This window comes from Ambystoma mexicanum, chromosome 8, assembly GCF_040938575.1.
Source record: "Ambystoma mexicanum isolate Mex_15411 chromosome 8, UKY_AmexF1_1, whole genome shotgun sequence".
In the NCBI taxonomy this organism is placed as follows: Eukaryota; Metazoa; Chordata; class Amphibia; order Caudata; family Ambystomatidae; genus Ambystoma; species Ambystoma mexicanum.
In genome coordinates, this window is record NC_090929.1 from 1,110,823,169 (window position 1) to 1,110,838,258 (window position 15,090).

The following is a 15,090-nucleotide window of genomic DNA, read 5'->3' on the forward strand; positions in this document are numbered from 1 at the left end:
GATCGAAGAACAGACCGAAGTAGACTTGAAAATCGTGCCATATACGTATGTTCAAAAGATAATGTTCAGCGTCCATCAGAAAATACCACATAACCCATGCAGATTGGAGGAGTACAACCCCCTTTAACCAAGGGTGAAAGAGACAAAAGGAGACAGTGACAGTTATGCCTATACTGCGGTAAATTGGGTCACTACCTCAAAGAATGCCCAGTGAAACCTCCAAGGAAGGTGGTAGGCGCTACAGAGAAAGAAAATGATGGAAAGGAATCGGAAAACTAGCAGGCCCGGCAAGCGTAGAGGTCCACTTGTCGAGCGAGAAGGATGAGTCACAGAGCTCACATTTCGCCCTACCAGTAACCTTGATCAATCACCAATGACCGTCACGGATGCATGCCATAGAGGCATATATAGACAGCGGAGCAGTTGGTAATTAAATAGATCGAGATCTGGCAACAGATCACAAAACCAACAACTGAAAAGGTAACTACTGTTGACGGTACAGAAATTGCTTCGGGACCAGTAACCCAATGCACAACAGAATTAACCCTTCTGTGTCAGGATGGACATCAAGACCTCATCAAAGCTCCTCAGTTCCGGTTGATCTTAGGGATGTCATGGTTAGTAACTCACAATCCCCACATAGACTGGCGTGCAAAGAGATTGACCTTTTCCGGGATGCGCCCACGCTTGCTACCCAAAATCTATACCACAGCCAAACCTGAAATCTGTTCAAGGAATAGCATCGGGGATCGCGGAACCAATGGACACCTTACCAAAAGAATATCAAGATTATCAAGATGTTTTTCAGAAGGAACAGGCTAACATATTACCGCCACATAGGCCTGTCAATCTGGCAAAATGAATACCCTTCATTTGAATGATAGACGTAACTTGATGGCCGTGGGCCAACCGTCTTATGCATCGAATTGGAGAAATATGAACTGCTATGCTTGACCGACGAGCGGCCATTTTAAATGTAGTAAGAATCGCCATTTTGCTTGTTAACCATTGCTCATTGCTTTCTGTCTAAAAACTGCTTTGCAGCTTGCAATTCTTGCGGATTCTGCTTACTCTGCTCAACTGTTAACATTGTTGTCTGAATATGAAAGGACAAGGTCGCGGGACTGAAGAGTTTGCTGAAACTCCTCATGAGTAGCCCAGAGAGGAATGCCCACACTCCCTCTCTGTAGCCTTGGGAGGAAGCTGCAGAGCATTTAATCACTTCACAGCTGCCAGCCAGTCTCGTACGATGGTAGAATATGTTAGAATAATACAGTTAAAGGCTTGAATTATGCTTCTCTTACGGCCCCCCTTCGTAAAACCCTTTAGGACGTGTTGGCTCCCAGGACACGAATAGTACCTCATAGATAGCAAAGCTTGGAATGTGGCTCTTCCCCTGTGTACAGATTGCTTCCAAGAACAGAACCACCGTGTTCTAAAAGATGCCTCCGCACTTTCTAAATTGCACATTGTTACCAGAATAGACATCGAAAGCATTATAATCCTCATACTCGTCGGATATGTCCATCCTCATCTCGAGTTCAAAGGAACTTAATACAGAGGGGTGTTGAACATGACTTTGCTGATTGTATGATATGCATTTTGTATATATGTAACTGATGTACGTAATTCGCTCTCTTGCGTCCCTCGAGGTCGAGGAAACTCACGTCGCGGGGCGTGAGATCAGAATTGGCCAATTGATACTATCTTTTGCTTGCAATAAACCCTGGCATTGGGAATTTGAAACCTTGTGTCTGGCGCATCTTTTCGTGTATGGTCATTACCTTGTTTCCATAGCATGAGGGAGCCCTAGGGGCGCCTTTCAAGATGGCGCCTGAATAGGGACCCTCCCCCACTTGCCCCATCGTATACGTTGTAACAGAGTAAAGGCGGAAGAACGGCGAGGACGGGCCGGTCGAGCGGGATCAAGAAGTGTACGGGGCGCCCTGTAGAAGAGAGGAGAGATTCCTTCCGCAGATCTGCACACATCTGATCCCTGATCGACGTACCGGGCCAGAGGGCAAAGGAGGCGAGGGTCCCGAGACGAGGCAGAAGCCAGAGAAGCACAGACACGACGTTGGGAGAGGTTGCGTTAGAACAGGCGACTTGTTTTATCAGGTGAGTCATTCCCCGATTCAAAGAGAAACCTGATTTTTGGTAGAGTGTTGATTTTGCCAACTCAAACGTCCAGGTAAAAGTGGCTAACTAAAGGGGAAGGTTAAAGAAACATGCCTGGAGTACTGTCCACTTTAGCGGGGCTTTTCAGCTGCGGTAGACAGTCCTTGGAATATGGCCAAAGTGCATCGCCTGGGGGAACGCCGGCTTATGATATGTATGCGAAATATGGTGTGGGTGCGATATTTTGTGAAATTTGGCATAGGCAAACTAGAAAGCAACCCGACCATCAGTGGCCGATTAATGATAGTTTTGAGATGGGGAGGATAGATAACCTAGAGAGGGTGCTGATTAGAAAGAAAGCGTGACCTGCAGCTTTTGAGACCGTCAAAGATTGGAGGAGGGAAGCGATGCTCCGACTAAGGAGTAAAGAGAAGCATGTGCGTAGGCACAAAACGAAGCTTGAGATAGCAGAAGAGAAGGAAGAGGAGGAGTGGCCTGAGAGTCTAAGACGGGAAGGGAGACGGGACCAGATGAACATAGACAGAATATACCTGCAGCGGGAACTACACATAGCAGATGAATTAATGGAACATTTGTTAACTAACACGGGTCAAGGCCCAAAACCAGAATCGAAACCAAACACGCCAGCAGTGACTGCGCGGGCCCAACCAACAGCTCTCATACCCCCTCCCGCAGCCCGAGCACTTCCTCTCACGCAAGCGTTAACCCAAGCCCCGCCCACAGCGCGAGCACTCCCACAAGCGCAGACCGCGGACACACAATTTCCCAGCACCCAGCAAGGCCCTTCACAGATGCCACCTGTGTCACTTGTCCCATCCGCACCTCCCGCTCTAGAGACAGATTCAGCACCATCCGCCCCTCCTGAAGTCGAGATTGAGACTGGTGAGGCGAGAGGCGGGGCTGAAGGAACAGGATTTGGACGGGTAACTCCAAGCGCGATCGGCAAAGAAAGAAAGATTGAATTACGGCAAGAGGCAGAAATGTACATAGAAGGAAACGATGGGACGGCAGCATGGGCCTCATTATATGGGTACCGAAGAAGCAACGAGAGACAGGTAGTGTTGGAATGCATGGGGACATTTTTGGTGGGAGAATGGAAAAAGTTACTTGACAAATTACCGCCACAACGATTGTTAGATTTGAACCAATTTGCATGTTGTAGAATAAAAGATGAAGAAGTAAAGGAACATGTGAATGGATTTTTTGATTTTAAAAATGAGTTGGATAATGAGTATGCCGAAATGTTTGCTGCACCTGGATACAGGGGTTGGGATATTAGAGGAGATGGGAGAGGGACGGTAGAATCATACATAGAGCGGAGACATTCAACATCATCTATACAGAAGGGCGAGAAATTTAAAGTATGTATACGAGAAGCGCTAAGATGGGTATCATATCCTAGTATTCCAACAATGGTTATACATGATATATTTGATGAATATTCCATACCAATGAAAAGAAAGGCACTGCAATCGATGGCTGAACATTTGATGGAGAAGGATATAAAAAATAATAAGGCCAGCCCACATGAGATACTAGCAGTATACAGGAGAGCATTCTATCACTGGATTTAGGAATACTATTGAACCTAAGAGAAGAGGGAGGGATCGTGAGTGGGGCATTTCCAATGAGAGAGGTCCCGCCCACGTTTGTACCAAAAGTAGAGATCCCTGCGAAGGGAACAGTAGGAGCGCAGGTAACACCAGCCCATTTCACCGCCCAGTATGTGCATGTCCCCTTTTCCAGGCAAGAGGTGAATACTATAAAACAGACGATTCCCGACATAAGAAAGAATCCAGCAGGGTTCTACAAGGAAGTGGAGTCAACCCTGAGATCAGCAGTGCTTACTATGAGCGATATAGATTTGATTTTCCCAGCCATTTTGCCAGCAGATATATGGAAACAGATGAGGACGGTAGATGACGCGGGGTTTTTGCCGCCACATGGGCAGAGTTACTACTGGAGGATAAAAATAGAAAAGTAGGGGAAAATCCGGAAACTCGCATGGCAGATCTACCAGAACGGATAATGCAGAGATTGAGGGAAATAATTCCAGAAAAAAGGATTCAGTGGGACAAATTAACTACATGTGTACAGGGCAAGGATGAGCCAGTAACGGATTATTTCAATAGATTTGAAGGAGTATTCACAGACTTCAGTGGGCAGGATGTGAGCACAGAGTCGGGGAAAAGGCTATTTGTTGATAAATAGGTGAGGGGACTAATATCGCCAATTCAAGATATGTTAATGACGTCGGAAAGTTCCTGGGCAGCAAAACCGGTGAGTGAGATATTACACATAGCCCAATATTACGAGAACAGGGTAAATGTGGCGAAAGAAAGAGAGGTGAAGGATAGAGTAAATTTAAAAACAAGGGTGTTACTGCAGCAGGTCATTGGATACAAAAGAGGTAGAGGTAATGCACAAAGCCGGGGAAATTTGAATAATATGCATGGGGTGTCATTGGGATTAAATCAATGTGCGTACTGTAAGGAGGAAGGACACTGGCGAGTGCAGTGCCCGCACCTACAGAATAGAGGTGGGTTTGGTCAGAGAAGGCCTCATAGAGGACATCAGGGGTCGAACGGCCCAAGCAGAAGTAACATGCAGCAGCAGCAGCAGGGATATACCAATGGAGGTACTCAAACCCAATCATATGTCCAAAACCAAGCACAACAGAACCAGAGATTGAACCAAAGTGTTTAAAACCAAAATCAGGGCGGGCAGGGCCAACAGAGAAATGATCAGAGTGGAGGACATTGAGGGGGAAATGGGAATATTTGTGATACACAACCAAACATGTATTATAGCAGTAGCGGTGACTACACATCGGACGATGTGTTATTTTCGCGATAGGACAGCCCACGACAGGGGTCGGAACCAGTGTCTATTCCCGTGAATCAGGGAGGACCCAACGTAGAAATGGGAGTCGGGAATAAGGAGCACCGTTTCCTTGTAGATACAGGGGCACAGAAGTGTTCGGTAGACCACCACTTGGTTCCGGAGATACCACTGTCGGGGCAGAAGAATGTTTCTGTAGGGTTCGCAGGTACACCAGTAATTAACCCCATGTCCGAAGCTGTCCCAATTACAATAGGACCATTTATGGAGCAGTGTCCATTTCTTTTGACAGAGAATTGTGGAGAGAACTTGCTAGGATTAAATTTGTTGAGAAAATTGGGGGCAGTCATACATTGTACGGCAGACGGGGTGTTACTCACAATGTGGCCTCACGATGCACCGGTGACGGAATTCATGTCAAAAGAGTTGCCAGAAGAGTTAAGTGGAGTACCAACCTGTCTGTGGGCAATGCATGATAATGATTTAGGATGCTTGAAAATAGAGCCAGCAAAAATAACTTTGAAAGAAGGTGTAACACTACCACGAATTCCCCAGTATAAAATTTCTGTTGAAGGTGAGAAGGGATTGAAAAGCATTGTTACTGACCTGGTGAGATTGGGGGTGGTTGAGGAAATTGCAGGAAGCACGTGCAACAGCCCGATTCTTCCAGTTTGCAAGAAAGGAGGCAATGAAGTACTCTATCGTTTCATAATTGATCTGCGCGCATTAAACTAAGTGGTAAACCCACAATTCCCTTTGGTCCCAGATGTCACAACAATACTGACAATGATACCGGCCACTGCAGAATACTTTAGTGTAGTTGATTTGAAGAACGCATTCTTTAGCATCCCAGTGGATAAAAACAGTAGATATCTGTTCGCGTTCACTCTAGGAGGTCGATCATTCGCATTCACACGCATTCCACAAGGATATACAGAAAGCCCGAGCATTTACAGCAGAGCGCTAAAAGAGCAGCTAGACATGCTAGAAATACCCGAAGGTTGCGTACTCTTGCAGTACATTGATGACTTGTAATTAGCTGCTGACACGAAAGAGATCTGCAAAGAAAGTACTGTATTACTCTTGACACATTTAGCGACCCATGGTCATAAGGCAAGTTTGAAGAAATTCCAGTATAATCAAAAGGGGGTGTCTTATTTGGGATACTTACTTTCGAAAGAAGGGAGAAGATTAACACCAGACTGCATAAAAAGTATTTCTAGTATGCCTATTCCAAAAACTCAAAAAGGAGTGAAAGCTGTAATAGGCATGGCCTCTTATTGTCGGCAGTGGATCAGTAATTTTGCGTTGATTGTGAAGCCGATGATAAAATTGACTAAAAAGGATGCAGAGATGCCTTTGCAGTGGGATGCGGAATGTCAGAAAGCATTTGAGCAATTTAAAGTTGCATTGTGTGCTGCGCCAGTTTTAGGCACTCCCAACTATAAAAAGATCTTCAGACTATTTGTGAGTGAGAGTGAAGGATGTGCATTGGCGGTTTTGACACAGGAACAAGGTCGAAGAAAAGGCTGTGCGGCTATTTTTCTTGCGCGTTGGACCCTGTAGTCCAACTACCACGATGTTTGCAATCCGACACAGCGGCTGCTGCGTCAGTGAACAAACGGAAGGAATGGTATTGGGGCACACTTTAATTCTGATTTTGCCACATGCTATAGACGTTTTATTAAATAGGACGCAGACGCAACACCTCACCTCAGCTAGACTGACAAGATTTGAGCTCATCTTGTTTGCACCCCACATCCAAATTATGAGGTGTAGCGCATTGAATCCTGCAGAATTAATGCCACTGCCCATAGCAGAAATTGGTGACAACGAATCACCACCCCATGATTGTTTAATGATCGCTGAAGAAGAAACAAAGGGAAGGATTGATTTGAGCGATATGCCACAAAAAGAGCCAGATGGGGAGTTATTTTGCGATGGCTCTTGTTTTAAATTACCTGATGGCACATCAACGGCTGCATATGCAATTACTACCCTAAAGAGAGTTGTAGAGATCAGAAGGATCCCCTACAATTCGGCACAAGCCGCAGAAATAATAGCACTGACCCGAGCCTGTGAACTCTCTGAGAATCTGAACGTAAATATTTATACTGACAGCCAGTACGCCTTTGGCGTGGTTCACAATTTTGGCCGACTTTGGGCTGAGAGGGGTTTCTTGACATCACATGGAGCCAGGATTCAGCATGGCCCTTTGATTGTGCGATTGTTGTCTGCGCTCACATTTCCAAAACGCCTAGCTATAGTAAAGTGCGAGGCGCATAAGAAAGTAACATGCAGAGTGGGAGAGGGAAACGCGTTTGCAGACAGGATTGCAAAGCAAACAGCCACAGATTTGGGGAATAAAATGATGACAGTACAGACTGAGGAAGTATCTTGTATGATAGAGAATGGAGTTGCAACAGTCAAAGAAATGCAGGCTGAGGCCACGACCGAAGAGATTCAGGGGTGGGCTAAGGGCTCTGCTGAGTTAGATTTGGAAGGATGTTGGGTGGACAAGGAAACAAAGAACTGGATGTTGCCAAGGAAACAAAGAACTGGATGTTGCCAAATTGTTACGTAACTGCAATGGTTACAATGGCGCATAGCCCTACCCACATTTGCGCAAAGAAAATGGTACAGCATTTATCCACAATATGGAAGAATGAGCACATAAAAAAGAATGCAGAAAGGCTAGTGCAGAATTGTATCACGTGACTGCAACACAATGTAGGACAGGGAACCGTGACTCCAGCAGGTAGTTTCGGCCCACCCTATATGCCGTTTGAGGTGGTCCATTTTGATTTCATAGAAATGGAAAGGTGCCAGAACTACAAGTACGTGTTAGTGGTAATCTGTGCATTCATCAAGTGGGTGGAGGCATATCCTTTAAAAGACTGTACTGCCATGTCCACAGCAAAAGTAATGCTGAAGGATTATTTCTTCCGGTTTGGGTTGCCTCGTGTCCTATGGTCAGACAACGGCCCCCACTTTGTGGGCGTAGTAGTGCTACAGATCTGTGCAGGTCTGCAAATAGAGAAGCGATTCCACAGTTCCAGGCATCCCAGTTCTGCCGGGCTTGTGGAGAGACACAACAGAATCCTGAAGTCAAAGATAGCGAAAATTTGCGCTGGGAGCAAGTTGAGTTGGGTGGATGCATTACCCCCATCGCTGTTGTGTATGCGCACGTCTGTGCAAGCTAAGACTGGGCTCTCCCCTTATGAGATTATAATGGGGAGACCAGCAAATGTATGGTGCGCACCGCAGCCCAGAAAATAATGTGAGGTCGAGCATCCTATGTTAAGCACTTACTGTGGACTTTTAATACAAAAGTTGTGTTTGATTCATCAGCAGGTGCAGGAGGCGTTGCCGATGCGATATACAGGACCAGGGCACTCACTGGAGCCTGGGAGCTGGGTGCTAATCAAAAAGTTTGAACGGAAGACAGCATTAGCACCCAAGTGGCGCGGCCCCTAGCAAGTACTTTTGGCAACACAGACGGCCATCCGAGTGGACGGACGCAAGGCATGGATCCATGCTACCCATGCCAAAAGGTTCCCAGCGTCACTGAAAACTTTGCCTGATCCAGATGACGCGAAAAAGACAAGGGTCTCCGAAACGAAACAAACTGTTGCCAGTCCAGTGCCACAGCATCAGCCTGAGCGAGAAGTGAAAGTTGAAACAAAGCGCAAACGAGAAGTGAAATTCGAAACAGAGCCTGAGGAGGCTGCCAGTAAGGGGGAAGGGCGAAAAGTGCCCCAACGTTGCTCAGCAGAAACAACATCACTGCCGAACGACACAAACCCTGCATTGCAAACACGAGCAGAAACAACGCGTGCACCCCTTTGGCGCCCACCAGTTCTCGCGAATGCACCAAAGCCAGAGGAAGAAACTACATCATTGCCACGACGTTCATCGCTGCCCATCATTGTGCCACAGGTTGACACTGAGCCTGATACTGGAAATGCAAGGGCACTATTCACGGATCATACAATAGCAGGAGTGAATCGATATAATCTGCGGCCTCGACAGGCAAAGTGATCCACAGATCTTTGGTGCTTTTCTTTTTGGCCTTTGGTTCTACTCACAGACGGAGTAGGAACCAGGGGCGTAGAGGAGAGAAGTGTGAGAATTGTGCAAGTCGGACAATTCAAAACTCACGGCTCCTCGGGGCGCTTATAAAGTACATGTGTCAGGAGCCAGAGCAGGACAAGCTGCACGCACATAAGTACTAAGGCTGATAGAGTACATGTGTCCTAAGCCAGAGCGGGACAACCTGGATGCACATGGTACTCTATCAATAAAGAACTGTTCAGAAATCGTCTGAGCAGTGGGAGAAAGAACAACTAATCTTGCTCAGGAGTGGATATAAATGATCCAGGCTGTGAAAAGGCTGGGAGAATTGAACTGTGACATTTTTCGTTGAACTTTTCTGGCATCAAGAATGAGAGACATTCACGACGAACTTCGCCAGCAGGAAGAAGGACGATGAAGAGCAAGTCAAGACCGGTTTCAGCCTCCTCCTGCACCCCTGCAAAAAAAATAATAGATTTAGAGACTGTAAATTTAGGGAAAAGGCATGGTAAAAGGAATAAAGTACTGATTTGGACATTGGTCCTATGTTTCTTAAGTATGATAGTACCAACAATAACAGCTATTACACTATGGTTCCTGGAGTACGTACACCCAATAGAAACACTTTTGCCAAAAACAGCTACTGAAAGCCCGGTTCATGTAATCACTGGTACTTTTCCCCGAATGGAAGAAAGACATAGAGAAGGTTACGGCAACAATACATTGTTGCTCATCATGAACATGACCCATGCGGTGTTAAAGAAAAAGATTGCTGGGTTTGCGCCCATTTACCACAGCACGGTGGGAAAGGGATAGGCTGGTATGCACAACCATTGCCATTGATTTATTCCTGTGAAGTAACGTTAAGTGCAATGTTCTTTGGGAAATGGAACAAGAGTAATACGGGTCAGCTAGATGAGACCAATATGAATGAATTTGAGGAAGTAATCATGAGACCTGTGGGTTGTTCCATATTCCAAAAAGCTCGCCTATTTGCACTAGAACCCGTGACAAAGAATACACGAAAAATAACAAGACTAGATAGATTACATAGGCAGAATAGACCAACCCCGCCAGCAGAAAGAACATCAGTAATGACATTTCGGATGAGGGATGAATGGAACAAAGATGCTGCCCCCTGCCTATACAGTGGATCACAGCCCCAAAACTGCTCCCCTATGACTACAGAAAAAGGGTTCCTATAAAGTAGGAACGTTTAGCAACTGCCTGAACATAGTGGTTTTAAAACATGAAATAGAACCCGTGTACTTGGGAGACCCTGTTTATTTTATATGTGGAGAAAAAGCATATCCATGGTGACCTAGGAACTGGGGCGGTACATGCTACCTAGGTCTACTGTTTCCAGGAGTGTTCCTCTTGGAGACAGCAGAAGTAGCCAGACAAACAAAAGGTAGAACTCAAAGGAGTAGTGAGGATGGAATGATAGCAATGGATATAGCCAAATCATTTATACCGTTCTTGTCCCAAATAGAAAACTCTTACAATATAAGAAAACTGTCTGGAATATTACAAAAAACAATAGATTCCACAACGGATATTTTATTGAATATGACGTTAGAAGAAAAAGGAATAAGACTGATGGCACTCCAAAACAGGATGGCTCTCGATATAATATTAGTTGATCGTGGGGGATTTTGCAAGCTCGTAAAAACTGCATGCTGTGTGTATATAGAGGACTACTCCCCTACGATATTTAAAGCGATCCGGAAATTACATGTCATAATTTCCACACTCTCTACTGAAACAGGGGGTTGGGGATAGAATCCTCGTTATGGGGATTATTGCGGTCTTGGGGATGGAAGTTAATTTCGATACTAATGATGGTACTCGGGATATTCATAACATGCTGCTGTTGCATACAATGCTTACCAATAATATGCACTGAAATAACTGATGGATGTACTAAGGGATGTATGCACATGGTGTTGAGAGGAAAACAAACGCATGGCCGGAATAACAGAGACACTGAGGAAACAAAAATAGTAAAACAATTCATGGCGATAGACATTAATGATGGAAATGATTCAGATGCAGATACCCCAGACTCCTCCTCAGAAGAGGAGGATACAATGAATAAATAAGACGTTTGGCACACGGCCAAAAGGAGGGTTTGTCAATCTGGAAAAATGAATACCCTTCATTTGAATGATAGACGCATCTTGATGGCCGTGGGCCAACCGTCTTATGCACCGAATTGGAGAAATATGAACTGCTATGCTTGACTGACGAGCGGCCATTTTAAATGTAGTAAGAACCGCCACTTTGCTTGTTAACCATTGCTCATTGCTTTCTGTCTAAAAACTGCTTTGCAGCTTGCAATTCTTGCGGATTCTGCTTACTCTGCTCAACTGTTAACATTGTTGTCTGAATATGAAAGGACAAGGTCGCGGGACTGAAGAGTTTGCTGAAACTCCTCATGAGTAGCCCAGAGAGGAATGCCCACGCTCCCTCTCTGTAGCCTTGGGAGGAAGCTGCAGGGCATTTAATCACTTCACAGCTGCCAGCCAGTCTCGTACGATGGTAGAATATGTTAGAATAATACAGATAAAGGCTTGAATTATGCTTCTCTTACGGCCCCCCCCTTCGCAAAACCCTTTAGAACGTGTCGGCTCCCAGGACACGAATAGTACCTCATAGATAGCAAAGCTTGGAATGTGGCTCTTCCCCCGTGTACAGATTGCTTCCAAGAACAGAACCACTGTGTTCTAAAAGATGCCTCCACACTTTCTAAATTGCACATTGTTACCAGAATAGACATCGAAAGCATTATAATCGTCATACTCGTCGGATATGTCCATCGTCATCCCGAGTTCAAAGGAACTTAATACAGAGGGGTGTTGAACATGACTTTGCTGATTGTATGATATGCATTTTGTATATATGCAACTGATGTACATAATTCTCTCTCTTGCGTCCCTCGAGGTCTAGGAAACTCACGTCGCGGGGCGTGAGATCAGAATTGGCCAATTGATACTATCATTTGCTTGCAATAAACCCTAGCATTGGGAATTTGAAACCTCGTGTCTGTTGCATCTTTTGGTGTATGGTCATTGCCTTGTTTCCATAGCACGAGGGACCCCTAGGGGCCTCTTTCAGGCCCTATGACTGTCAGATCGACCTGATACCTGGCGCACAAGTTCCTTGTGGTCGAATTTATGCACTTACATAAACCGAAAATCTCCACTTGAAGTCCTATCTGGATCAATACCTGGCTAATGTGTTTATCCGCCCGTCAAAGCCACCGGCAGCCTCTCCCTTATTCTTCGTACCCAAGAAGGAAGGATATTTGAGGACTTACATCGATTACCGTGTACTTAATCAAATCACAGTAAAAAACCGCTACCCTTTGCCCCTTATCCCGGAACTGTTGGACCAAGTCAAGGATGCCCGAATCTACACCAAACTAGACCTCAGAGGAGCATATCACCTTGTACGTGTTAAGAAAGGGGATGAATGGAAAACCGCGTTTCGCACCAAGTATGGCCTGTACGAATATCAGGTAATGCCTTTCGGGCTGTGCAACGCTCCCACAGCGTTCCAATAATTCATGAATTATGTATTACGGGAATTAATCAATGTCTGTGCCCTGGTCTATATTGACGACATCATGGTGTATTCCCTCTCTGAAAGAGATCATGTGGAACATGTTCGCTCAGTCCTTGCAAAACCTCGCCAGCAGAAACTGTACGCTAAACTCGAGAAATGCTCCTTCCATGTCACCAAAGTTGAGTTCCTCTGTTTTGTTCTCTCGCCAAAGGGAGTCAAGATGGATTTACACAAAGTAGATGCCATCCTTAATTGGACGTCACCTTCTTTACTTAAAGGAACCCAAAGCATGCTCGGCTTTGCGAATTTTTATCGCCGATTTATTCCAGATTTCTCACGGATAGTCCACCCAATCATATCGTTACTGAGAAAAAACAACAAAACATTCCAATGGACTGAAGAGGCGGAATAGGCCTTTCAAGAGCTCAAGAAAAGATTCACCTCTGTGCCAATTTTACGACATCCTCGCCCTGATCTCCTCTATGTAGTGGAAACTGATGCTTCCAGCATAGCTATGGGAGCAGTTCTCTCTCAAAGAGATCCAGAGACAGGCCAATTACACCCCGTGGCCTTTTGGTCACATAAATTCTCACCACCAGAACTTAACTATGCAATTACAGACAAAGAATTGTTCGCAATAAAATCAGCCTTCAAAGCCTAGCGTTAGTATCTATTAGGTGCCAGACATACCATCACAGTAATCACAGATCACCGAAAACTTCAATACCGAAAGTCAGCAAAAGCCCAATCGTCACAACAGTTGCGGTGGGCTCTATTCTTCGCAGAATACGATTACGTAATAACATACCGACCGGGAGTTCGGAATGGGAAGGCCGATACCTTGTCTCGTATGGGTGTTGAAGAGAAAACGGACAGTTCCCTGGACCCTGTTGCCATCATCCCAAGTTATAAACTACTGGGACTCACCACCACATTGACTCTGAGTGAACTTCAAGATAAGATTCAAACCTTAATGAACCCTGAGATCGTGCAGAAATAGAATTCCCAAAATGAACATCACACGGTTCTGGATGGATTACCCTACTTCAGGAAACAACTATATCTACCAAGTAAAGATCTGCAAGAATTGGTCATGTCTGGTTATCACGATTCCCTGATCGAAGGCCATCCCGGAATTGCTAAGACTCTAGCCAAGGTTAAACGGAATTATTGGTGGCCAACCTGCCGTAAGGACATTGCTTGATTTGTTCTATCCTGTGGGATATGTGCACAGAATAAATCACAAAAACAGAAACCAGCTGGCCTCCTACAACCACTGGATATTCCACCGTCTCCTTGGCATACTCTTTCTCTTGATTGTATTATGGACTTAACTCCCTGTGAAGGTTTTAATACCATTCTGGTGGTTGTAGACCTGTTCTCTAAAATGGCACATTTCATTCCATTGAAAGGACTTCCTAACGCTACCGGTCTGGCAATAGCATTTCTTGAACAGATTATAAAACTGCATCCCCTTGTTAGGGAGAATTATCTGTTTAGGCTGAATTTCCTAACCTAGTGAGTCCCCCAGCAGCTTTGCTGGATTTCTGGAGTTTGTTTTTTTCTCCTGCCAAGAGTAAGACCCTTTTTCTCCCACTCTTGGACATGATTTATGGTGTTCCTTTGACTGTTAATGTGTCTTATGGGCTATGGGGTCCTTTACTCCATAGGGTCTCATGTGTTTTTACTATGTGTGTTACACAGCACCCTCCGTGCAGTGACACAGGGGTGTCATAGTGACATCCCGCCATAGACTCCATACCCTGGGACTGACTACTGTCTCCCAGGGCATGTAAAGTCACCATTGGGTTTACTAGTCCCAAATTATGAACAGAAACCAGTACAAACCATCATATTGTGGACGTACTGGTTGGGGCAATTCGATTGCCCCGGGGTCTGTTAGTCGAGGGGGCACGTCTCCGTCCCCCCTGATCGAGTTTTGGCTGGTGGCAGTGGATACTACTTTTTATATTCGACCGCAAATATATACCTATGGAATTTTCCCATTGTTCGAGGCTACCCACTTTAATTATTTAATTCTCATAGCCTCGAACATACCGCCGGTTTATTTATTTAATATTAATTCGCCGGTTGGTAATTTTTTGCCAGGACTCGATTCTAAAATGGCGTTTGTGTTCTCTTCTGTGACTCCAACCCAAGTCGAGCCCTTTGTTCCACTTTTGGCGGGCTTCTCCACAGAAGCCTCCAAAAGTGGTGCCACTCTGTCTGGGTACCACAGGGGGTGTAGGAGGGAGTTTAGGCACCCTGGACTGAGTTACCTTGGTAACGCTCACCACTTAGCCGGCCCGCTCACCACTTAGCATGTTTGAGTGACAGCTAGGCTGAGTGAATGGGGGGGTGCTGCATAAAAGCAGGGCTTTGGGGACTGGAACTTCAGAAGTCGCCACAGGACCTGAGAATCCGACGAGGGAGAAGCTGAGCCGACCTGCTACGACACCACTGGTGGAG